Here is a 25,950-nt window from a genome sequence, read left to right on the forward strand (position 1 = left end):
TCTTTAAAAAATAATGCAGCCCCACTCTTTAGATGTCCAGAGATAGCACCACACATATCATCGATTCGTCAAATGTAATGCAACTCGGAAATAGAAGATTAACTGCACATTTTTATCTTTCGTTGGATTTATTCCAGCAATAATGTTTTTCTTTAAGAGCGCATTGTATTAGTCGGTCAATTTTTTACTTTTTTTTAATTACGTGAACAAGACGACTCGTATTTGTGTTCATCCCTTGTCCAAAGAGTAGTCTTGTTGCACACTGTAGAATACCATTCCTTTCACTCTCTTCAATATACTTTTTTTTCAAAAGTGTGCGTCGCCAATACTTCGTTTCACGGTAACTAGGTAAGGCGCAACCGCCACAGCCCCTTCAAGCCAATCAGAAAGACGGAGTGAAAGTATGCGACAAATTTCTGCAGAAGTAGAGCACTCTGATGATGTGTTGTCACATGCCCCTCTCCAACGTGCATATTGGCTCACTGGAAATGTAGCCTTCGCCGTTTGGCAAATTGTGATTAAATGAATTACAGTAGCTACTATGCTAATTAACCAAGGCCTTCATACTTTGAGCATTTGTTTGACAAGGATGTTATGTCAGCAAGCACTGTGAACTCGGCGTAGCGCTGATTGGACTCGAATGCTGCATTAGCGTCGACGTGAACTGGGGCCCATTCACGTGGTTTACGCCGAAAAAAAACTGGTGATAGTGAATGTTGCTTCATGGGGTTTTGCAAAAGGTCTATTGTGTTATACGTATATGACATGTCCTGCTATATGACAATGCATCAACACATGCTATTAAACTAGATGCTCAGAGGTGTGTTCGTCTTGGTAATTAACAAGTTCCAGCAATAATTATTTCTTACAAGTGTAATAATTTTCAATAGCTGGGCCCGTTTTGTGCCCATTAATGTCAGTGTGCTACGATGGCATTATAATGTGTGAATAGTTTTAAATATCCTCTCTGCAATACCTACAGGGGTCCTTGAAGTGAATAAGTGACTGAGTAACATTTTCACACCACTGGAGTTTTTTTACGGATGCGCAACATGTTCAGGAGAAGTGGAACGAGAGCAACCCATTGCAACCAGTCTGCGAGTCTCGTTTGTCCCATTTATTAATAATGGGGTGTCAGAGATGCGAGTGTCCTCAAAAGCTCCACCGCATGCAGTGAACACAATTCTTGGTGTGTAGATTCTAAAGGCGTAAAAGACTAAAGTGTGAATAATATGCATACTTGGCTAGAATATCAAATATATTTATTTCCACTTGATTACGTAATTATTCATTTTTATCAAACGGTTCCTTAGCGAGTTCTTTCTGTGACAGTCTCGTGTCAGGCATTCAGCCGTAGTACCTGTGCTCCTTGTTGTCGGATGACGCTCCTGGCACGTCGGTGTTAAGTTTGGTCGAGTGGCAACTTTGACTGACTGACGCCATCTTGTGATCATACGTCATATGCCGCCACTGACAGCTGATGCACTGAATCTGCAGGGCTGGCTTCTAATACACATATTCCCCTGTCAGTTTTCTGCGTCAGTGTGGTAAGTTCGGGCAAGTATTGCTTAAGTGCTTGTGCCTTTTGCTGTGCTGTTGACTTGATGACTCGCAACAATGTTTGTTTGCTATCCCCAAGCCACTTCCCTTCCATTCCACAATAGCGATTTCTTCTGCATGCCGCGACCATTGCAACATGTGTAAGTCCTGTGTGACAAAGTGAAGTCGGGTGATGCTTGGTGTTGAGTTTATAAAACGACCAACCATTCTATTTATTCAAGTCACTCAGCTGCATTCTTCCTCAAAGTTAGAAATTGTGTGCTTCGTGGAGTGGACACAGATAATTGATGTCGGCAAATTAATATTGCCCTTGGACGACGACCGCCACCAAATAAACTGTCATTGCGTTGCCGCTCACCTGCTTCGTCGTGATTAGTGTAGGAGCATGTGTCATGCGTACCTCCCGTCCAGGGGATAGAAATCGGGAGCTTTGGGGTAGTGTCGGCAGCAGGGACATAGGCTGCCAAAGATACTCCTCAATATCCCACGGTCGCTTCTCGATACGTGGTCAAGGGTCGTTCGGCGCGAACCCTCACAGGTCCAATAAATAGCGAGTTTTAGTAGACCGTGTTTCCCCCACCGCTAAGCCCCTACGCTACCCTGAACTCTACAGCCAAGGCCATCGACCCGCAGGTGCAGTGGCGGTTTCTTCCTAGCGGAGGGTTAGCGGAGAGGGAAACACGGTCTACTAAAACTCCCTATTGGTGCGGGCACCCCCGGTAGACATGGTCGGCCTCACGTAGTGGTAACAGAGTGGTCGTCAATAGGCCGTTTGCAACACCTCCGTCTTCCTGGGTGTACTTTTTTCAGTGCGAACCCACTGGTTCTTCCCGACGGCAGGAATATTGCGGTAATGAGGTGTCCCGTTGAATTGACAAACTAATTGGCAGCCGGTGGTGGTCGTTGTGACATTGCGGCGTAAGTAACTTTCGGTTCGTCAGATGCCGCTTCGCTCGCAGGAGTCTCCGGTTTGAAATGCCTGTTGAACTTCTTTCCGAACAATCTCGGCAATCCCAATAAAGGCCGGGCGACTGGTGACAGGAAGTAGCTTCCTGATTTCATTCCGGACAATATTGTGGATGATGTCGCGGATGCCTGGGAGTCTGGCGTCGACCTTGCAGCTGGACGACTTTAGTGTCGAGTCACGGGGAGTTGTTAATAGTGACGGGCTCGGGCGTGCAGTGCACGTTCAATGTTGGGAGCCCTGGTGATGAACCCTTCGTCTGTTGTAGGAAGGTTGTGGACAAGGCCGCCGAAGATGTTGTCCCTCACATGAGGAACATGCGGATTCTCAGCTTCTTGTCTTCTGTAGCATGAGGGTAGGCGCGGGAGCTTGATTATGTGCAAAACATCCTCCACGAAGGTAGTGATGTTCTTGTTGGGGTCGTGTCCTGGACCGAATAAGGCATTTGGTTTTCTCTCCTCGATCTTGGCTGAAGAACGTGCACTTCAGCTTGATCTTGCAAACTTTCCACGACGCTGAGAAGAATTCGTGGTTCTCAAACCAGTGCCTGGCAGTTTCTCCCATGACAACTATGGGTTCAGCAGGTGCTGGTCGTCTGTCCACCCATTGTGGCGGGTGACACGGTCATATTGTTCAATCCAGTCCTCGTCGTCTTCATACACCTTGCCGTGAAACGGCGTCGGAGTGCGAGGTGCGACGGGCATGTAAACAATGTGGGAGCGGGCGCGGTTTGCTTCAACGCGTTTGTGATCGTTAGAATTAGTCCGCTTCAGGTTTTCTGGCAGAGACTGCATTCCGGTGGTTCTTTCGGTAGCAACAACTGACTCAGATTTCAGGTTCTTCTTGGTGTATTTGCGGGGTTCGCTCTTGTGGGACTCGCTCGTCTCGCGGTTTTTCTGCCAGGCTCGGGATTGGACTTGATTGACGGTTCGCCGGGGGTATAAGTCGCGGGACAGCCCTCCACCCTTGTTCTGTTGTCGGGCAACTCAGCTGAGGGGCCGCCAGGGTGCACAGAAAGTGAAGGACAAAAAGCAAAATACCCAGCAACTCCACCAGAACACAAAAATGACATCCGAGCATGGCCTGGAACTTTCCAGAATAGTAAATATTAATACAAGGACTAGAACGAGCATTCGTGACAATAAAACAAAATTGGCACAGAAGGGTCTATCCTGACCCACAAAGAAGCTGCATTGCTTTGGTAGCACTCTGTCCCATCGGGGTTTTGACGACTGCCGTGGCCGAACTGAACTGAACTGAATGTGGGACCACTTTTCTGGTAATGAGCCACTGCAGGCTGTCACTGCAAAGCGGCGTGAACGTGTGGGCTGGGTAGGTGAGACGCGCCCCTGTGATACACGCGCGATGAAATGTCCATACAGCTTGCAATTCGCGTAACGAGTGTTGATGAAACGCATGTGTCGACGAAACGTGCGGCAGACCAGCGAATTCAATACCAACTGCAACACCTGTGCTCTGGGAAGTGCACTTCTACGCCAGGACAATTAAGGAAACAGCACAGCATCACCTAGCACGGCACGGGAACTACCAGTTCTCCGGTGCGCCGCACAACCAAAGTGAGCATCCGGTCGTTTTAAAAAAGTAGCACCACGTTTATACACTGCCAAGCACGACTCGTGCAATTTTCGTAGCTAAACTGTGTATTCAAATACATTATACAGGCTTCACTACAGACCTCAAAGGTTCCGATGGTCAACGAGAGCGCGAAAACGTCACGTTAAAATTTATCCTTCCGTTATCCGATTTGCACTAATTTTCGGTCGTTGTACGACTTCCGGTGTCTCACGAACCTCGGTCGGAAGCCATTAAATCTGTTAGGTCTGGCAAAAAGTAGTCTGCCGTGAACTTTGTTGAAGAGTCTTTAATTTCCGCGGTTCATCTGAGCACGCCATAGAGCAGAACAAAAAGTTCATTTCCCTTCTGCTTACTTATTTTACTTCGTACGTTTACAAGTAAAAATTGAGAACTACAGCTCAATCAAGTAGCAACATGACAAAAAAAGAGCAGGAGCAGCGCACGCGACCTGTCAGAGTCAGCGACTGTCACACGGAGCCACTTCCTCACCCTTTCGCTTCTACGATAACGTTTTCCCGGACATTCTACAACGCAGAGTTACAAGAGCATGAACACTAAAATACAAATACACGACGAGACACATCCATAGCGTGTCTGACGGCAAAGATGGAAGGACGGGGCGAACAACCCCAGCAATTCAGCACCCCCCCCCTCCCCCACACACACACATTCACACACACAAAAAAAAAAAACTCCATCCGCGAAGCCAAAGGCGCATCGCGTGCACAACGAGCGGCGAAGCGCGCACCCGGTGCGAGCCAGGTTTCAGACAGCCTCACCCAGCCGTGCCTCCTTCTCTTACCCCTCTCCCCGTTTTCCCTCAGTCTCCCTAGAAACCTCAGTCCGACGGGAAACTTCCCTCCCCCGAACCCCAGGCCCACGCGCACATGCGCCACAGTCTCGCGTTCGCTCGCTTGCGCAGCACAAACGCACGAAACCTTTTTCTCCATTAATATTCCTCCCTCGAAACCGACCTGCCTCTCTCTCTTTCTCTCTCTTTCTTTCTCCCTCCCTCGTCCCCTTCTCTTCCCAACCGTCCGGACCGCCTCCATATTTTCCCTCTCCGCGAGCGGCGGCAAAGCGCGCAGCGCCCCTGCCCGCCGGAATCTCTCGAGAACTCTGCCGACCCGTGGACTTCGGAGGCTGGGGCCCTTTCACTGAGGCCGCCCGCTCAGACGACAGCGGCTGTCGCTTCCTGCGTGCTCCTTCCTCCCTTCAAATCTAATTTCGCCGCCGTCTGCGCAAAGACCCCTCGTCCGCTCTCTCTCCTCTCCACTAGGATCTAATTTTTAATTTTTAAAAACGAATTCCCTAATTTTTCCCTTTTTTTCCCCTCCACCATACCCCACCAAATTCATTCCGGAACACTTTAAGTTGTTCTTGTTTTTAATCAAGTCCGCTCCACTCCAAAACTTTTTCTACTAGGGCATTTTAGACGCCACCACGAAGTGGGAGCTGTCAGCCGGATTATTTTATTATCTGATTGGTGCGCCGGTTCCAAAGGGAAGTCTCTTTGGGGATCTCTAGGGATGAGGCCGGAGTCCCGTCTCAACCAAGCCGAGTTTTGAGGGAAGAGAAAAGAATAAGAAAAAAAAAAAGAAAAAGAGGAAGCGAGTTGGTGGTGACGATGAGGAAACGGACGACGGATACTGCGGAGGCGGCCACCTCGGGTCTGATGGATGCACGCACAGCAACTGGTGGGCTGGTGTTTGGGCTCGGGGCCGTGGCCTTCTTCTGCACGTCGTGTTGTCTCACGCCGGTTGCTTCCGGCAGCGGGCTGGGTGAGTTAGCAAAAGTCTTCTCTGTTTTGACGCTTGGTTGCGGGTCGTTGGATCTGCAGGGCCTAACGCGGTTAGAATCGTCATCGTGTAACTTCGGCGCGTTTGTGGATAAAGGTGTTTATAACAGTTTTTTTTAATTTAATGTTATTGTTTTTGTCGCGGTTCGGGATTTGAATTCTAGTGAGTCTGGGCTTGTGGTAAAGTGTTCGGAAGGGGGGCCGGGGAGGGGGGGGGGGGTGGTATTTGGAAAATAATAAACTTTTGATGGCGATCTTTTGCCGGTTTGATAGCAAATCGGTGGTGGTGTGCAACACACGTTTTCGTATGTGAAAGAATAAATTTGCATTATTTAAATTAAAATTCATTGTTAAACTTAGGTGTGAGAGGAAATGTTTTGTAAGGGAAACGTATGGAGATAGTTTCTGGCATTGCCGCACTCTGCTTAATTAAAGCGATTCTGAAGTGTGCGCCCGTCATTTCTACAAAACAAATTGAAGACGCATGACGAAACGGCTCGAGAGGGTCATAAATAAAAGCGAGACCAATGGCGTTGATAGAAATGTGTGTACTTATGAGGTGGCAATTATACAGACAGATTATTTACAACTCCATTTTTAATGTTGTCTTGAAGGCATAAAATATCATATACTTGGGACGACCAGAAATGGAAATTTGACGCACTCTCGTGATAGTAAAAATTACTTTACTATTATTAGTTAATTAAAAGTAGTGCTCCTTGAACTGCTTTACTTTTTACTTTTTAATTACACAACCTTTATTTCCTGTCATAGTATTTTCCATACTTGATGTCTGGGCTAGTGTTTGGTAAAACCTTAATTGTAAAAAAAAAAGAAATAGAATATACCAAAACAAATTAAAGCGATTTCAATATAATGGAGACCCAACGAATTGTACAAATATGCCGCGTTGCATACGTAAATCTAAAGAAAACAACATTATGTTCTAAAAAAATCAGTGAAGAACTAAATTCCAGAGAGGCACATGATGTCAGCTCATTCCCGGCAAACCAAAACCAATGCAAAACCTGATCTTTAGCTTAATGTAGGCATGCTTTCAAATATTGTTTTTTGCTGCCATAAGCACATAACCTACACACTCTGAGAAAATTTTATAGCAATCTCAAGATCATTAGAATATTGAAAATTACCCGTCTCGAGAAATTTTACTTCTTTGACGTTTTTAAATTTGCCACTTGTTTCGCTAGACACTGACCTCCGAACTATAGTCCTTTCACTCTAGTCACTGACTAGATAAGAAGGGGAGGGAGGAGCCCCACTTGTCCGCCTCTATTGCGAACTTCCCGCCTTTAATAGTGCTTCGGCGTCTTATGAGCATCGATTTTGCACTTGTAGTCAAAGTACACGGCGACAGACAACAAGCGCGTCCTGGAGGTCGGATTTCAAAGAAGACGCCCTGCCGCTTTCATTGTGTCAGGAGTCAATCAAATCAATCAAAAATTTTGCAAATGTCCACTTGTAAAAATCAAAGGACTAAAACTATCTTAGAAACTATACCAGTCACATCGGTGTAGCGCAGGGGCCTTTTTAGTTTTAACAAAAAGTCTCGGAGCACTGAACATCAGAAAAAAAAAAATGTACACCGCATAGGATCGGCGCAGTTGGGAGAAATCCGAGTTGGAAGTAAAAGACGAGCTGGAACCTAAAGCAAAATATTTTCGCTGGCATAACACAAAAAGCCGACGTTAATTAAGCCGCTTCTGTACTCTTTTTCGTGTTAATTGTTTTCACTTAATTTACATCTTCGAGGTGAAAAGGCAAACCGAAAACGTCTTACGGATTCCTTTGTTTGCCGTTTCAAAAATGGGGTCCGCTTTTCGACACCCCGTTGCCGCCAGCGAAATGGGTCTTTCAAAAACAAAAGGCCGGATAATTACCGGCCCACCACTTTCACTTTTATTTTTGTTCCTGTCACGACGAGACGGCATTCATTCCTCGACTGTCTGTCGCAGAGACCTAACCCAAAAGCCCTGCTAAAGACTTTAAGCCGTCGCGGCGTCAACTTTCCGATTTCCAATTACTTTGTCAGCGCCTTCTCTTGCGTCCACCCTTTTAAATTTGAATCTTACAAAGCACCGTTCATGTACAGTTCAATCAGAAAAAAAAAAAAGCGAAGCGAAGCTTTAACAAGCTTGGCACACAGAAATGCTTTTCAGAATAAAATTCTTTCAGTACGTCTATGCAAGTTGAATTTGGAAATTATAATAATGTTTCGTTTTGCGCAGTAATTCGCCTTCCCGTTTCTTTGCACTTTTGTGCAACGTAAATGACATGCAGAAGACATTCACTTGCAACCCCAGTTCACGGCCGCATTTAAAATCTTACTTTAAAAATCGGGAAGCTGAAGTACAATCTTCGGATATATCATGAATCTTCTAATTGTATCAAAAGATTTATTTTTTATTTTTATTTTTTCTAGACGAAATACAGTACCTTCAAAAACAACGTGCTTGCACTAAAATGACCCGAAGAACTGTCGGTCAATGTATCTACATTCTAAGAAATGCCTGAGCGTCTACTTACCAGTAAAACACTCGAAGATCCAGTCTCTGCGAAGATCGCAGAGATTGGCTCTTCCAGTGTTTTGTGGATAAGTAGACTCGCAGGCATTTCTTAAAGTGCAGTGTCGGAAAAACTTTGGTGAGAGACCTGGTAAAGCTTCCGACTTGTGGACGAGTGACCTGTCAATCAAAATAGGCTAAACCAAAGACGTTTGAAGGAAAATAGTTAACAATTTCATTTCATTTATTTCATTTAATTTATTTATCTTTAAGGACCCGGGTGGGGCATTGCATAATAGGGGGGGGGGGGCAGTAGACGAGAACTAAAATACACTTTGACACTTGAAAACAACAAAAATGGGAAAAAGGAGAGAGTCAAAATAACAATAGTAAAGAACAGAAAGTACTGATATGGCTTAGTTGGGAATGATCAGTGGACGTGTAATGAGATTTCCTGGCGAAAGCTTATTGGGTCAGCAAAAGAATACAATGCCGTCGGGAAGGGAATTTCAGATGGCTATTTCACGGGGGGAAAAGGAAGTGTCGAACGCAAGCGTTTTGCCTGCAATACGCTTGATGCATTGACTGTGATTAAGGCGTGATGATACTCTGTCAGGAGGAGCAAGAGGGGTGGTATGGGAGTATGGATACTTAAAGTAGAATTTATGCAACAAACATAACCGAGAATTCAATCTTCGACTGGACAGTAAGAGCAGTTCAAGAGTTTCTTTAGGTAGGGTTATACTGATGTCACGAGTATAAGCTGATGAGATGAATCGGGCTGCGCCGGTTTGTATGCATTCCAGGTTATCAGAAAGGTAAGCTTGAGAAGGGTGCCAGGTGGATGACGCATATTCAAGCTTTGGTCGAACAAATGTTTAGTATGCAAGTTTCTTAAAATGACTGGGTTCGGATTTCAAATTACGTTTCCAGTATCCAAGCGTGCGTGATGCCTCAGCTGTAATATTATCAACGTGTAGTATCCAAGAAAGCGATGCGGTTAAATTTACTCCTAAGTACTTATAAGAAGGTGATGTATTAATTGGGGTGCCGCCGAGTGAATATAAATATGCATCTGTCAATTTTCTTCGGGTAAATGAAACTACGTTACACTTGTCCAGGTTGAGAGGCATGAGCCATTGTTCACACCAGGTATTAATTTGTGTTAGGTCGTCCTGCAATATGAGATGATCTGAGTCACTTGTGAGTGGGCGATATATCATGGAATCATCGGCGAAAAGCCAAATTTTCGAAAGGATGACATGAGGAAGGTCGTTTATGTATATTAAGAACAGTTGTGGGGAGAGTACTGCACCCTGGGAACCTCCTGATGCTACTTTACCAAGGGGTGATTTGTGATTATTAGCCAATGTGGACTGAACTCTTGAAGTGAGAAAGTCCTGAATCCAAGCGATGATAGTCGAATCAATATCAAGAACTGAAAGCTTTGTGAGTAGATGACGATGCGGAACACGGTCGAAGGCCTTCGCGAAGTCTAGAAATATTACATTTGTTTGGTAATTGTGATTCATGTTAAGAAGTAGAACGTGAGTAAACTCTGCAAGTTGGGTTTCACACGAGAAACCTTTACGGAAAACGTGCTGGTGTGGTAGAAAAAATTATTCGTGTTAAGGAGACTTATTATGTTCGAGATGATTATATGTTGCAATAGTTTCGAAGGAACGCTTGTTAAAGAAATGGGGCGATAATTAGATTGAAGTGATCGATCACCACTTTTATGAACGGGGATGATTTTCCCAATTTTACAGTCGTTTAGACTTTGGCGATCTGAGAGTGATTGGGAGAAAATTAGTGAATGATACACACTTGCAACGATATTGGTGCTTCTAGGGATTTTGGTGCTGATGTTATCCATGCCAGCAGATGATGATAGTTTTAGTTTGTCAATTAAGGCACTTATTCTAGCAGATGCTATAACAATAGGTGGAATGATGGCAGTAGACAATGAGCAAAGAGATGCTACTTCGCCAAGGCCTCCGTCCGTGAAGACAGAAATTAAAAAGTCGTTTAAGGCTGTCGCGCTTTCGCTCTCAATGATGGCATCTTTATTGCTGTCTGTCAGCGACAAAGATGGGGAGTGATATTTGGGTGACAGGAGTTGCCAGAATCGGGTTGGGTTAGAACAAAAAATGGAAGACATGTCCGTTTAATATTTTTTGCGTATTCCTTTGAAAGTTGACTAGTTGATTGAACAATATGGTCGCGCAGGCTGCCAGCAAACAAGGTATCTTTTTATTAAACGTAAATCCCGATGTACACCAAAAGCAAGTAAGTAGCATTCACTGGCGACTATAATTCGGTGCTTCCGCGTGCTTACGATGAGTATCTAGTGCATTCTACGCTACCGATATTGTAGTTCTTATCAAAATACTAACGGGGACTCGTTTTGAGCGTGCGCTGTGAATACCCGTCTCAAATATGGCGGCAAGTGAAAAGCACGTATAGCCAGTTTGAAATTTCATTCCGAAAAATTCATTCTATTTATATATATATATATATAAAACTTAAAACGAGAAAATGAGACTCCCACATTTCGCGCGTTTCATGAAAGCGGATAAAAAACGCAATAAAACAATATATCTTCGATAGACATGTAAGTACAAAACGAATGAGTAAACTAATGATTTCTGCTACTGCTATGTTACCTCCGATAAAGTAAAAAGGGGACTGTAGATACAAAGGGAGTAGGGAAGAATTGTAAAACAATACATAGACCGATCAAAAATAAAAACTCGGCGAAAAAGACCGAAAGCAAAATATCCCAAGTCTACAACTGGAAGACGGAATGAGCACCGTCTTCAATTACTTCACCGTCGCCCGCCCCAAAGAAGGGTCAAACACGCCGGGGAACAAAGCCCCAAGTCAGCCAAAAGGAAAGGAGCTCTCATTACGTCCGAGCTATGTCACCGCGCTGATTAGAACCAGCCTTGGAAGTCGATGTAAATACAATAGAGACAGCACCAAAGCAACCGATGAAGCAGTGGGAGAATAGAGCCGTCCAAAGCCTGGACAGATTGACCCCACAGGAACCCCGGGGCAGAAAAAGGGGGGGATACGAAAGGGACAGCGGAGAGTCTGTTGGGGAAAAGAAGGGAGGGAGAGGAGAGTGTCACGCATGGGCAGTACGAACGTAATTATTTGGAACTGCGTGCAAACACCGACTCTTTTCACTGCCCTTCTCTCTCTCGCGCTCCATCACACAACGCCCGGACTCTCGAGTCTGAAAGGCGGGCAGCACCGCATTGCAGTCGAGCTTGCGGGAAAGCCCCAACTGCCGGGGGTCCTCCTCACACTTCATCAAACGCGGGAAGCGTTATTGCCGCCAAGGGGCCAAGCAAAATATGTGCGAGTTAAACGTGGAATGTCTTTCGCGCTGCGCTCATTGAGCATTCAAGGAAAGAAGGCTTCGCGGCGTCCTTAAAAAAAGTTTGACTTCCTCGCAACGCGCGCGCGTTATTAAGCTTTTCAATTTTTAACGATCTTATTTGGCGTGGCGGGGAGCTTGTGGCCGTCGGTCTGAAACTAGGCGCAAATCAAAAAGAATGTGAGCCGTGTTTATAAACACCCGTCACGCGCTAACGGCAAACGCATGTTCGGCGAGCACAATGGGAGATAATGACTTGTTTCAGAGGACGGGAATAATCGATAGCGACAGGAAGCTTGTATATTCGGATGAACACCGAGCTGGAAGCCGCTGCTATTTTTAGTGAGTGAGAGTTGCGTTCGTCTTCTATATATTTAGCGCGTCGTAAACAACAACTCCGGCAACAGGTGTTTACGATGGTCCCGAAGAACACGAACGAGGCGGGTTTACTTTTGGAACGTGGTTACGAAACCTAACGTTAAAAGAGCCTTTGTAAACGAGTTGGAGAGGACACCGGCACGTGTTAACATTCTTCTTTTAAAAATATTCCCGCGAACACTACTTTATGTCAGCTTTAGTCAAGATGCAGTCGAAGCTTCGAGCTAATGGCATTAATAAAGCAGCGTCAAAACCGCAACTCACTGGACCTTTTCTGCTTATGATGTGTTCAGCGATGACAGAAAATATACAAAAATATAACGAACACCATAATGGTGAGCTTTTGACGCTGTCTAATTTGTCCAAACAGCCTGTACCATCAGCAGTGTCTGGACTTAAAATTAAACTAAGTATAGTAATGATCTATTTCAGTGCCTTCACTGTTTTAATGCGATAGCGTTTAGGAACTTGTGTCGCAGAAAAGCCGGCATCGACATCGGTGGCACAGGAAAATCCTAATCGGTCCTTAGAGCCACGACGTCACAGCCCCATGAACTCGCGCGGGAACTGCAAACCACCCATAACGCTCACGTGAAACGTGACGTCACGCGAGGAATGAAAGTGATTAAAGCATGAGGTGTAGTGCGATTCAAAGAACGCAGCGTGTCTCAAATGGTTTCACTTGATAAAATAATTCATTTGCTTTGTGATGAATATTAGGCCGAGGCGGGATTCGAACCCACAACCCTTCGATTGTGAGCCGTAAATGGTTTGGGAACGGGTGGGGGTTCATACGTTTAGCTACCCCGTTCCATTTTTTTTTTTTTTTTTTATTGCCAGGTATACATGGTATTATACAGATACGTTGTTCACAAACACGTAAGCGAAACTTCGGTGAGCGTGGAGTGCTTATACAGATCTTATTGTAGCCAGGTTGTCTAGGACTGGCAACCAATTTGGGCCGTCTCCTGAAACGCTAAACACTTCCCTAATTTTCTGGATACTCTCAGTAAAATACTGGCACACAGGTCGCGTGTCAACGTCCGCGTGCCGCACTGCCATGCGGCTCCTCCAGATGCTGTGGAGACCTACGACCATGATTAAATCATATAGCACAGACTCTGTGATATCAACTGGCAGAAACCGTATCCCATGCCCATTCAACGGGAGATATTTTTTCAACGTTCGCTGAAGGACGTCCGAGTAAAACACTGCATCCCAGCAGTTTAAAAACACATGCTCGATTGTTTCGGGTTGCTTACACAAAAAACAATTCACAGACCAGGGAACCTACACACCTTTCTCATGTAACCATGTTTTAACCGGCAGTGTCCCAGTATGTAAGCTAGCTACCCCGTTCCACTCTAAACTTTCCTACCACCTTAGCTACACATCCTCGATAATGCTCACCCGTTTTCTTATTCTTATTGTTATTTTATTTAGCAAAATGTAAACACACGCACCGGTATACCGTGAATGAAACCCGATACAAGTCGCCTCGGTATTAAAGGCTTATCGTGGCGAGCGCCCGCAAGGCATCGCGGCCGGATGTTAGCGACGAGGAAAGCGTCCTAATCGAAAATTTTCAGACCGCGTTGAGCCTGCTCCGTCGCCGGTAAACACCTACTTACGCATCCCATCACGCGGTCTTCTATGGTCGGGGCACGCTTCCTGGAGCTAATCTATACGAAAAATGTTGATATGTTTATGCGTTGAGCCTTTTAGAATAACGTTTGCATTTGAGCGACGCCCTAACTGGTGGCGATAATATAGGTCGAAAAATATTTTGAAAGACAAAACAAGTTAATTGACATATGAGCAGAATCTTAAAATGTATTATGTTCAACTGTTTCTGTCTGGCTTCTTTTGAAGCAAGCTTCAACACGCTAACATGACACTATGCGACACCAACACGACTATAGCCATATTTTGCGGGACCGACAAAAATCGGTTGCGCAGCGAGGTGCTTGACCAAGACTGTAAGCGGTTTCCCGAAATTTGGGATCCCTGGTAACATCCTGCATGTTCAGCAAAAGTTCTCTCCGGGTATCTCGCCATTTTTGTTCTCTCGTTAACCCCGGAATGCAGCTTTGTCAGATACTTTTCAAGGGAAATACGGGATACTCCCCGAGAATGCATCGAAAAAGACGACAACTAAGATCTGCAGAAACACACTTGACGGCGGCAGCGGTGTCGTCTTCGCATTCGCGACCCCGTCAACTGCACCGCATTGCGAGGCTTTGCGTTCACGTGCTGTGGCGGCGAGAGGACGGGGCGGGAGAAAGAGGTGTCGCCAAATAAACCACTTCACCAGGGGTGGTTTATGGCGCGGCCGTCGTTCTGTTTAATGGAAACGAGGAGAGTGTCCTGTTTTCCCCAAGTAAAGTATTTGGCTTTGATTCCATTTAGCAGACAGTCAGGCGAGACCCTACTGCGCATGCAGGAACAATAATTGGGAGAAGAGCGTGTTGTTTTAAGTCATGAATGAAGAAAGAATAAAACAATTAAAACAGGGACAACAGCAACCACATCGTTCAACTAGCAACAGACGAGTAAACTTCCAAAAGCGAGCAGCCGACTATACCCAGTAGGAGTAGGGGAGAGAAGGGGGAGAAAAGGAAAGAAAAGAAACGCGAAGTGCAAGTCAGGGTGGTAGGGTTATCTCGGATTTTAAAAATTCAACCTCACTTTTCGTCAGCAGGAGGGAAGAGTTTGAGACGTTGTTTTTCGCTGTGGTCATGGCGAATGATTCTATGATTTTCCTGCCGAATCTGCTGTCATGCCCCCCCAGGATTTTTGTGTCATCAAAGAGGGGATGACAACGGAAACACGAACGGGCATGTATGAATATGGGATGATAAGAATCTAGAGAGGCCTTAGAAACTTCATTGTGATGTTCGCGGAGTCTGTGATTGCTGCATCTGCCGGTCTGTCCTATGTATTGATGGCCGCAGCTCAAGGGGATGGAGTAAACTTTCTTCTCTTTGCATGGAACGAATTTTTTGTGGTTGTGTTGTCCCTGTTTTAATTGTTTTATTCTTTCTTCATTCATGATCTGGAACAATCACTTTATTTTTCGTCTGCTCAGTCGGTAACGAGGCGCCGTTGGATGGGGTGAAGCGCGGTGTGACTTTCGAATTTATTATATCGACAGCGAGTAGATCGGTGAACGTGCATCAAGATTTCCTTCAAATTTCAATATGTATCAGCGTACACTTTTCGAAATAAGAAGGCGTTTGATGATGATTCAATGAGTGATGTTCGCACAATAGTATAATGTGGCTGAAGTATGCCATAAAAGAGAAAAGAATAAAGAAGCTAGTAGACTTGTAAGATGCTGGTGACGGTCAGCTTCGTCACGACCATTCGCTTGCCCATTCGGTACGTCCCCTGGAAATTTTTCTGGCCAAACACTGCGTAACCCAGCTACGCCAACCCCCTACATCCCAGACATCGGTACCTGCGACTTCCGGGCTGGCTTGCTAAAATCACCGTGTTAGCTTGGACTCTAAAATTATCTGATCATAAAAAAAACTCTTAAGGATGCCCTGGTAAGGCTTCTGAGACCGCCTAAATAAGGCAATAACTCACTCTGCTGGCTCCAAGCATCCAGAAATCCCTAAACCATAACGATACGCGACTGATTTCCCTATTTGAAAAAAACATCAAAGATTGCAACACACTGTGGTCATCTCCGGCGATGGGAAAAGCTAGTTCCGAAGCCACGACTTTTGTCAGCCAATAGCAAGCGAAGGATCCTCGCGCCTCCGTCCGGTGGAACCGCGGAGGGACACCTCGAATGCGCGCGGCTCGTTGCCCATACAGCCCGGATTACGATTCAACCCAGCGAGCGCGTGCTCGAGAGCTGACGACCAAACGTCCCGTCACCTGCAGAAGACAAAAAAAAAAAAAATAGTGCTCTGTTTTTGAGACGATTATTGGAGCATTATGTTCACTCTCCGCGAAAAATTTTTTTTCGACTATTCTTATTTGCTATTACACTCTAAAAAATGCCCGTGCGTCTTCTTTCCCGCAAAACACTCGGAGAGCGAATCACTGCAACTTACGGAGGCAGCTCAGCGAATGACGATGCCGAAACATAGCTTTAGACCAAAAAACGCAGTCTGAGTTGTGGCATTAAGCAATGCAAAACGTCACGCTTACATTGCTTAATGTCACAACTCAGACTGCGTATTTTGGTCTAAACATATGTTTCGGAATTGTTATTCGCTCAGCTGCCTCCGTAAGTTGAAGTGATTGACTCTCGGAGTGTTGTGCGGGAAAGCAGACTCACGGGCTTTTTTTTAGCGTGTACAAAAGCACACATTTTGTAAAAACAGTGTTTGCAATTTTAATCTCGACGAAATGTCGCGTTTTCATTGGTCACATTTCGTCCTTGGTGCCGGAACAATGTGCTTCCCATCACAGGAGGGGACCGAGGTGCGCTCGATCTTTGATTGCTCTTTAATAGAGAAATCGGCCGCGCATCATAAGGACACTGCAATGAAAAAAATAACGTTTTTATAGAAGGACACGTACACTAAAAAAGTTACCACGAAAAATAAAATTTCCCATTTACGCCGCCAGACACAGTTAAGGTACAAAATGTGGAGGTCGCAGCCCGCTAAGCCCCGCCCCGTGTTTACAAGACGTTGACATCTCTCATTGGCTGCAGAGGTGATTGACGTGTGAAATGTTGGTCGTAAATTTGTATCTCCATGCCGTAATAGTATTTTATCGACTATATTTTTGTATATTTGAGAAGCAACTAATCGAAATAGAGCCAATATTGTTTTCAAATGTGTTCTGAGATTGCTTCTCCCGTTTTAGTCTGAAACGTTGACAAACATGACTGACGGAATCTGCGGAGTGCTGAACGACCGTAGCTCGTGTATCTTGTCAACTTTTAATGGATGCGGGTCGGTTTTAGTTCGCAGAGGCGTTTAGAGAAATATTTCATCAACCGACATAGTTTGGAGCAAACAACTGTCGCAAGTACGCGCTTTCGGAAGCGCTGTGCAGATTCTTGTCCAGACTGGCCTAGCATCGCAAATCAACTATCTTGATCGATCTGGCCAGATCTTTTTTTTTCCGCGTGTTAATGCTGAATGGATATGTTGGGTCCCGTAAAAGCGTCCCCGCTGCTCTGCGAATTGTGCAACGTCGTGATTACAACCATGATTTTAATACCGAGAAGATACCCCCATACGTAATCATTTGCAAGCCATTTGGTTAGATACAATCCGGCGTTCGGCTCGTATCAAGTTATTTTAGGTATCTTCCTGTCATTTCGCTTCGAAAGGAAAGTAGCTATCAAGTTTTGCAGTGCACCTGGCCTGACAAAGCGAATTATTTTAGGTCACGCTTTCACTGTGCATCATGATGCTCTCTCACCTGACTTTCAGATGCCATGCGAAAAAAACCCACAAAAAACAAGAACATAAAAACTGACGTGACTGCATATTCATTTTTATTTTTTTTGTCCTCTCCGTCGCTCTTCACTGCACATCGTGAGACGCTGACAGACGCTTCTATTGGACTGTCTCTTGCGCATGATGGAACGCTAGAACGCCGCTTTCATGGTCGAGTCTTACGGGCGTTGTAAAAGTTTTTAGACCGGGGGCGGAATAGCAGCGGACGAAGATGAAAACGGACGCCGAAGGGCAGTGTTCATATCCGCGTCCTACGGGCATGGCAGACGACGATAAACGGTGGTGAAATAGCAGACGATGCCGGAGGCTGCCGCGCGTCTACTCGCATAAATAGCAGAAGTTGTCAGACACCAAACTAGAAGCGCCGGATGTCGCGAAAGGCGGACACCAGGCTTGTTAGCGTGTTCTGCTGAGTAGCCAAGACAAGTCAATAGTAACTGGCGGGGCAACTGATTTGTGGGCGGGGCTTCGAACGGGTCGTGACTTCCACCTAAATTGCGTCTAGCGGCTTGAATTGTGCGCGAAATTATTTTTCTTGTGTAAGAATTACGAAAAGAAATACGTGTCCCTTTTATGCTCCTTAAAAAAACTATATTTTCATGGCAGTGTCCTTTAAGGGTCTTCGGCTTGTCCATATTTGGCACCCTTAACTTAAGCACTTGCTAAAAGGGGTTCTTCGTGAAAAACCTACATGGGGTTATCCTAAGCTCCTCTTTTTTTACGCGAAAGAATTCTTCATCTCCCTGTTGCCTTTCTAGTGCCACAGGGGGCGATAGTGCTTGAGGTAAAACCGCTCTTCACGAGCTTAAAGAGTTCTTGGGGCGTCAAAGACCCTTTCAAAACCCGTTTTTTTTTTTTTTTTTTTTGTATAGTGTAGACTAATTAATGTTGGCTTATACCTAGGGTCTGCGTTTTCAGAGTTTATTTTTTAGCGAAATCGGAGGGTGTTGTTCGGAGTTCATTTTTTACATTAAATTCGGTGTTTCTCGGAACTTTCGTTTCATGTCACTCATAATTCTGAGTTTTTCGGATGCTTTCCGTCATTGGTAAGCAGTTCACGAGCATAATAATGCACCATTTCCGTAAATACTAACGATTGTACCCTTATAAAAAATAAGGATACAATCAGTTAAATTTATGCAAATCTCTCAAGACGAGCTCTCTTCATAAGTATGCGCCACTTGAAATACCGGTCCCAAGTGATCTGGATCTCCCTTTCCATTAACCGTGGTAACTTGTATGCGCTAAAACTTGCGAACACTAATATTGTTGCTGCCTACTACTTCAAATTTTAGGCATTCTGCGACTCTCATATCTGCAAATGACAAGTCCAGTTCTTAACAAACTGAGGCATAAAAGAAGGAGCTAAACGTTCGGGAAAAGCACGCGTCCAGGAAAAACGCTCGAAGTGGAGCGGAAGGTTAGGTCCATACATATTCTATCGCGGCCCGAGCAAGGTTATCCGGAGCGCAAGTTCGTCTGCTTTTTCTTTTTTTGTTTTCTGCAGGGGTTGTGGGGACGTGCAGAATACCGAGCACTGATTGGCTCTGATTGAAGGATAGTGGGTAGACCTTAAAGCAACCTGCCTTAAGGTCTGCCCACTATCCTTCAACAAGAGCCAATCACAGCTCGGCGTCTTTCTGACGTCATTACAACCCCTGCAAATGAAGCAGACAAACCTGCGGTCCGCATTGCTCTTTCTTCTTTTTCCTGCTGAGGGGTAAAAATATATTATCTTGTAAAAACAAATGGGGTAACATCAAGAAAGCCTAAAATAAAGAGGTAAATATCAGTCGAGTTTCTACAACTGACTCGGAATGTTTCAAATAAATCCGAATCGTCAATATTTTTACCGGCGAATGCTTTTTGGATTTTATCGGATTTATCCGAAAACGCAAAACTCTACTTATACCTCATTCACATAACAAGCATTGAGGTACATTTAACATCAGTCCCTTTGCAATGGGCGAATCAGGCCGCACTCTTCGACTGCGAGCACGCGCCACGCGCGGAGAATCGTGAGTTGATTCGCCGTAGAGAATAGTAAAAGTCCCTTAGCTAAATGTAGCTTTAAGATCGCGTGAATGTAGCCTTACGGTCGCGTGAATCAGACTACAGTGACCTAGAATGGGGTAGTGAGCTCACCGGCTCTCTCTCACTCATGCTTTGAGGTGAAGCGGTCTATGTTAGAGGCCGACGGGGGCGCTGCTGCCGTTTCCTCCTGAAGCGTCTTGCACTCCGGCTGCGAACCCGGCCCACGGCCGGACTGGATTCGCGCGCTTCTTTTTTATATCCTGTCCGGCCGTGCCCGGCCGCGTGTGTTTGCGTTAGGCTTCGGTGTTGGCGTTGAGTAAGTCACTGCAGTTCGCGTGCGCTCCTCTGCGTGCCTTTGCCGTGTGGTCACTGTGATTACTGCTGTTTTGCGGTTTTGTTCTTCGACTCAAACGCAAAAATGCCTAATCGCCGGGAAAACTACCGTTTTGCGCTTGGCTGTAGAACAGGATACGCTCGCGTGAAGGACGCGCCAAAGGTGTCCTTGTTCGGTACACCCCAAAAAGAGGAGCGGAGAAAACTGTGGTGTAAGAACATCCATCGAGAGGACAAGACGTTGGATGAGACCTCTGCTGTGTGCGAATTACATTTTGAACTAATCAGAGATTACGTGAACGTCATCAACGATGAAGAGGTACGCGTCCAGTGTGGGAAACCAATGCTTTCGGCCGACGCAGTTCCTACGATTCTTCCGAATCTTCCCAGATATCTGACGAAGAAAACACCGACGCAGACACGCGCTAAGACGCACGTTATCGCAGAAGCGCGCGGGAAAGCTTCAGGAGGAGTCGACCGGAGCACGACCCCTCAATTTAGACATGAACCGCCTCAGCAAGCGGTCGCAGTGAGCCCACTACGCAACGAGGTAGAGGCGCCTAAAGCGATAAACTGGTATCTCGTTCACCACGCAAAAATGATCCCCTCCATCCCTCTGGCTGCCGCCATGTGGTACAAGTTTGACCACTGGACACGTGACCGTACCAAATCCCGAAGGCTTATACAAAAAACTGGCCCAAGATTTGTATTTCGATCGCTCTAAAAACATGGTAAACTATTGATGAATACTGTAATCCCAATAGATCAATGTCTAGCTTCGATAAAACCCCGAAATACAGCACCGTGGTTGACGACACCTAGCGGAGCCATTGTGAACTAGTACGAGTTTTTGTTGTAAAAACACAGTTTGAACTTAAAACAAAAGAAACATAACTCAGGTTGTCGGTACTGTTATTAAATATCAATAAGCTATTACCTGTGGGCGATACTTTGTCGAAATCTAGACATAAAACTATAAGGTCAGGTGTCTTGTGGCCAAAAATGTGCAACATGGCGGCGGCCGGTTGGGGGTCAATACAATACTGTAGGGGTCACTTTCAGCTGCCAGTTTATTGCTATAAGCCCCCCTACCTTGTTGCCACTACCCCGCTATAGGTCCTTGTAATCAGACTGTGCGAAAGAAAACCTGTCAAGCCTGGGGCCGGCGCGAGCTTGAGACTCTGCTTCACGTGCCCTTCTGCTCGTGCACTAGCTTCGGTTGCTCTCCTTCTCATAGCCCTATTCAAATGGTGAGAGTTTACTTGCGATTTCGCTAGTGCGGCGGTCAGCACCGCAGCTTCCATCACGCTTTCTTTTTTGCCGCACGAGCGACGTCGCAACTGCCAAATCACAACTAAAATCACACCATGTGATTCAGTCGTTAGCTGATACACTGATCGTAGCAAGCTAGCCCTGCTTTTTCCCAAAGCTAAAATTCTAGTTAAAAGGCAAAATATCTAAAACCGTTCACATCATTTCAACAAAAACAGAAAAACACGACGAGGCAGTTGATGGTGATTGTGAAAAACAACTTTGCGATATGTTTTAAAAAGTGGAAAAACAACGCTGGCCTAAGTGCGTAAGCTCAAAAGGGGGAGCGATTTGAAAGAGATTAAGGCGGAATTGTTTTAAGGCACGTATATCTTATAGAATCTTAAAAGTCTGAATAATTTACGGACAAACCTCGTGATAGCTTGGTAAGCCCTGTGACTCGTACGGATAAACCTGCGAGACTATTCACTATGCGCGTTCCAAACGCTCTCTCGCAGAGTCGCCCGAAGTCCACGTGCTCATCCCTAGTCACCTGCGACGCGGCGACACGGCCGAGATCTTCTGTTCGCTCCGACGGGGCTCCCTGCCCGTGGCCTTCCGCTGGGTGCACAACGGACGCTCTATCGGGGACTCCGACGATCCTGCCGCCGTCGAGACCACCGGTTTGTCTCGGAACATCGCAACAGGAGGAAGCGCGGGCGCTGGGGCGGGAATCCTGTGGAAGATCGACCACCGCGACCGCAGGTCCGAGCTCCTAATCGAGAACATCGGGGCCCACCAGATCGGCAACTACACCTGCATCGCAAGTAACGCCGCCGGAAAGACCAGCTTCACGGCCAGCCTGCTCGTGGACGGTGAGTCTCCAGATTAAGACTGCGAGTTGGGTTGTTGGTCCTGATTCATAGTGGAGATTCATACTGCAGTAGGTGCTCTTCCTCTTGCACGAGCTTTCGATCTGCAATAACTCTTCCGCGCATGCGCACCCAAGCGCGCCCGAAGGCAACGAGCGCTTGCTGGAGGCAGGAGCATTTATGCTACTGACCGTATGTTTCAACGGACTATTGCGGAGTAGCATTGGTTAGCACAGCTTTAGTTGGTATATATGTACTCAGGGAAGGGAAAAAATACTCGAAAAAATGTAAAATACAAAATACCTGGATAAAAAGTACAAATTCAATTATACTTTCCAGAAAGGTTTTTAAATACAAAATACAAATAAAACGAGAGTACTGGATCATCTTCCAATGCTTTTACAAATAAATTTCGTTCCCATAGACTGGTATCTTATACTTCAATTTTACCCCGGGTAACAAAATGATAACGTATACAAGTAAATGGTGAAGTCTATAGAACTTTCCGGCGTTTATCACTAAGGCGAAAATGTATTCGCAACCTTCCTGACCTATAGGGGGCGCGCTAATTCCATTCAAAACGGCTGTCATCTGGATGATCGTCGTAGAACAAAAAAACGAGGTTTGGTCTTCGACGCGTAGGTAATTAAAACTTCGTAAAATGTGAGCGATATAAAAGCCGTGTCTGATACTTCAACGCCACGAAGGTGTAATTAAGTACTTTCATTCTGAAGTCGATCCTCCACGAGTTAGGAAGCGCGATTCTCACACCGCGGTACCACCGTCGCTGAAAGTTGCGAATGTCATTGGGCTGTGGGTGCATCCGCGGCTACTCATCTTTAGTGGAAGAGAGCGACTGCACTCTCCGAGACCACTTTTCACAGCCCGGGAGAAAAAGATGGCAGCGTGCAGAAGCGATTACTAGAAAGACCTATACACACCAAGAATCAAGTGCTTAGAAAGAAAGAAGCAGCTATAAACATAAATATGTGCTGGACGTAAGATAGCCGGGTACAACATCGAGAAAAACGATGCCTTCAGTTTGAGTTTAATCTCGGAGGGTCAGTTGGACTAACGAAGCCTTTTCCAACATGTCGTTAATCCAACGTCTAAGAAAGAAAAAAAAAAAAAGGTAAACACACAGAATTAAAGAAGTCAATAGGTAAACGTATTCATCCCCGTTCATTCCTTGCTCTTCTCTTTCTTTTCTCGCGTTGATATCATTTGTGTGCAAAGATCAGCAAGTCTCATGACCTTTGCATATGTCTCCCATCGCGAACAGTGCCCAAAGTTGTATTTGGGCAGAACTTAAAATACGAGTATTTGAAATGCTCAATTTTTTGTATGTAAATACAATTGATCAATGCATTCCCTGGTTTGTATCTGGTTTGTACTCAATAGTCTGTATGTAAATACAATTCACCAAAGCATTCCCTGGTACGCAAATAAATACAAAGTACAAGATACTGAAAGTGGTCTAAATACGTATTTCAAATGCCTGTATTTTAAATACTTGCTGTGTGCACTCGCGTTGCCACAAACACTTTGTCGTCCCAGTGATACGAGGAGCTCAAAACACATTGCATACCCTGATTCCCGACTTTATATGCAAGATTGCCTCACGACTTTATGTGCACGATTTAAGTATCTTTGAATTTCTTTTGGACGTTTTTCCGGTTACCGCGTAAAAACACAGTTTACGTTCGTTGTTGTCTTCTCTTTCTACTGGTAGTTTTTCGCTGATGTTTTTTTGTTTTTTTTGTTTTTTTTTAGTATCTTAATCGTAAACATAAAGCGTTGTGTTCGCATTCGGTGGGAAAATGCTGTCCCATGTATGCACTCCCAGTGAGGAGGATAAGTGTAACGCATTCTGACGGTGGAATGGAAGAAGTTGGGGGGGGGGGGGGGGGGGGGTTTAAGGGGCTTTGGAATTTAATGTATATAGGTGGTGTCGATTCTAAGCTTGCTTGCATGAAAGAATGATTCTTAAGATTAACAGGGACAGATTAATTCGATAGTAGAAAGTAGTAGCAAAGCCTAAGTCCGAACGACGGCTCCCTGGTGACGAAAGCATTTTTGCGACGGCCATGCCTTCACAACCATCGCACCCCAAAATTAATAAATAAAACGGCCCAAACAAAATATTTATGACGTTTTTTTTCGTTTTTTTTTTTTCTTAGTCGTTCTTATTTAATTCATTACGATACGCAAATTGAGCTGAGAAGTGTCACGATCGCTAACCGAACTTCGCGCAATGAGCGGATTAAATCTAAGCTGAGGAACACTCAAAACGATGTTTCCTTAATCACATGCATTACATAGCTACCTAACTTTCAACAGCAACAACAAAAAAAAACAGACGTAAAAAAGAAAGAAAGAAAGAACTACCGTGACAGTCTTTATTGGCAAACAAATTAACGAAGATCTTTTTATAGAACTTCTTAATATAAAACACCCGGCTCCCCTCCATCTATAAAGAGCACTCCAAGAAGACTGTTCAGCCACCGAACACCTCGAGGAAACAAAAATAAAACCTGTCCTCTTGACGCATCAATTTTTTTTTTCTTCGCAGCCTCGTATTTTGAGTTTATCATTCTTTTATATTTCTGTATCTTACTTAAAATTTGTGCGTGGCTTGAAACTTCAATGCAAAGATGAATATTCGGATATGAATACACAGTTCACACACATACGAAGCGGAAATCGATTTACCCGAAAAGGTACTGCAGCGCGCTGAAAACTACATAAAAAAAAATAAAAGAAACTGCAACGAATATTGTGAGAAAAAAAAAAAAAAAGCCTGTAATCGGAGTATATAGAGAGTGCGCAGTACCAGGAGCAAAACTCAGATCAATAAGCCGTCATTTTTCTCCTTATTTTGTGTCAAGGGCAGAGAGATCCGGAAGACTTAAAATGGAGTACCTGCTTTGATCAACAGCGCTTGCTGGAGGCAGGACCAACTTTACTCCGTTTCATCCTTATATGTTGGACCGCGACGGACGCTACGAACAATCCCAACCAATCCGATGACGTGTGAGTTTCACGTGATCTATTTTTAAAAAGGGGGAAAGAGGGGAAGGGGGAAGATGGGAAGGGGATGCGAAGGCACGTGACCATTTCACAGCGCTCGATTGGCTAAGATAATAATAATAGCAGTTTATTTCCAACAAAGTACAGGTTGGAGGGCGGCTTGGAAAAAAAGCTGTTAGCACAGCTTGACTGGTCCCAAGCCCCCACGACATCAGCAGCGGCAGATGAATACATCAGCCCCCGCCGCAGTCTATTTTAAAGTGAAACGGAACCGAGCGGTGAAGATTTGGGGACGAAAGCGTTGGTTTGCATGCTCGTGCGTTCAAGTTTTTTTGGGGGGAGAAAAATGGCTCGCACAAAATGCCCTCCATTTCTAAAATAAAATAAGAAAAGTATGACAGCTATTTTGTTTGTTTTTATTCGTATCTTTCGGTTCGTGAGAAATTGTTGAACATCAACAAAATAGAAATCATTTTCTTAAAACTTCTTTTCGCAAAGGAAAAAAAATTGTAGTTGAGACAAAGCATATAAATTTAATCGAATAGGTCCCCGTTGTTTCTAATCTTAAAGGTAATTTAATTGTTTATCGTTTCGGCGTTTCTTTTTTTTTTTTTTTTCTTCTTTTTTTAATAAAAGAGAGTGCACTACAAAACCTGAACGCTCGGGAGAAGTGAGAGGAGGCAGCGTAGTGTTTTCTCAAAGCTAACAAAATTGCTTCTTTTATACCCAATCTTCGGAGACCGCGAAATCGAGTTAGCGCGAGTTGCTCCCTCGCCTCCCGAGCACCCAAACTCT

At 45.0% G+C, this 25,950-nt stretch overlaps 1 pseudogene; it reads left to right on the top strand.

Moving 5' to 3' along the window:
* The first annotated feature begins 11,246 nt into the window (after positions 1 to 11,246).
* The window catches only part of LOC8023495, a 56,639-nt pseudogene continuing 41,935 nt past the window's right edge, over positions 11,247 to 25,950 (top strand).

This window comes from Ixodes scapularis, unplaced genomic scaffold (genome assembly GCF_016920785.2).
Source record: "Ixodes scapularis isolate PalLabHiFi unplaced genomic scaffold, ASM1692078v2 PGA_scaffold2__306_contigs__length_199485367, whole genome shotgun sequence".
Taxonomy (NCBI): domain Eukaryota; kingdom Metazoa; phylum Arthropoda; class Arachnida; order Ixodida; family Ixodidae; genus Ixodes; species Ixodes scapularis.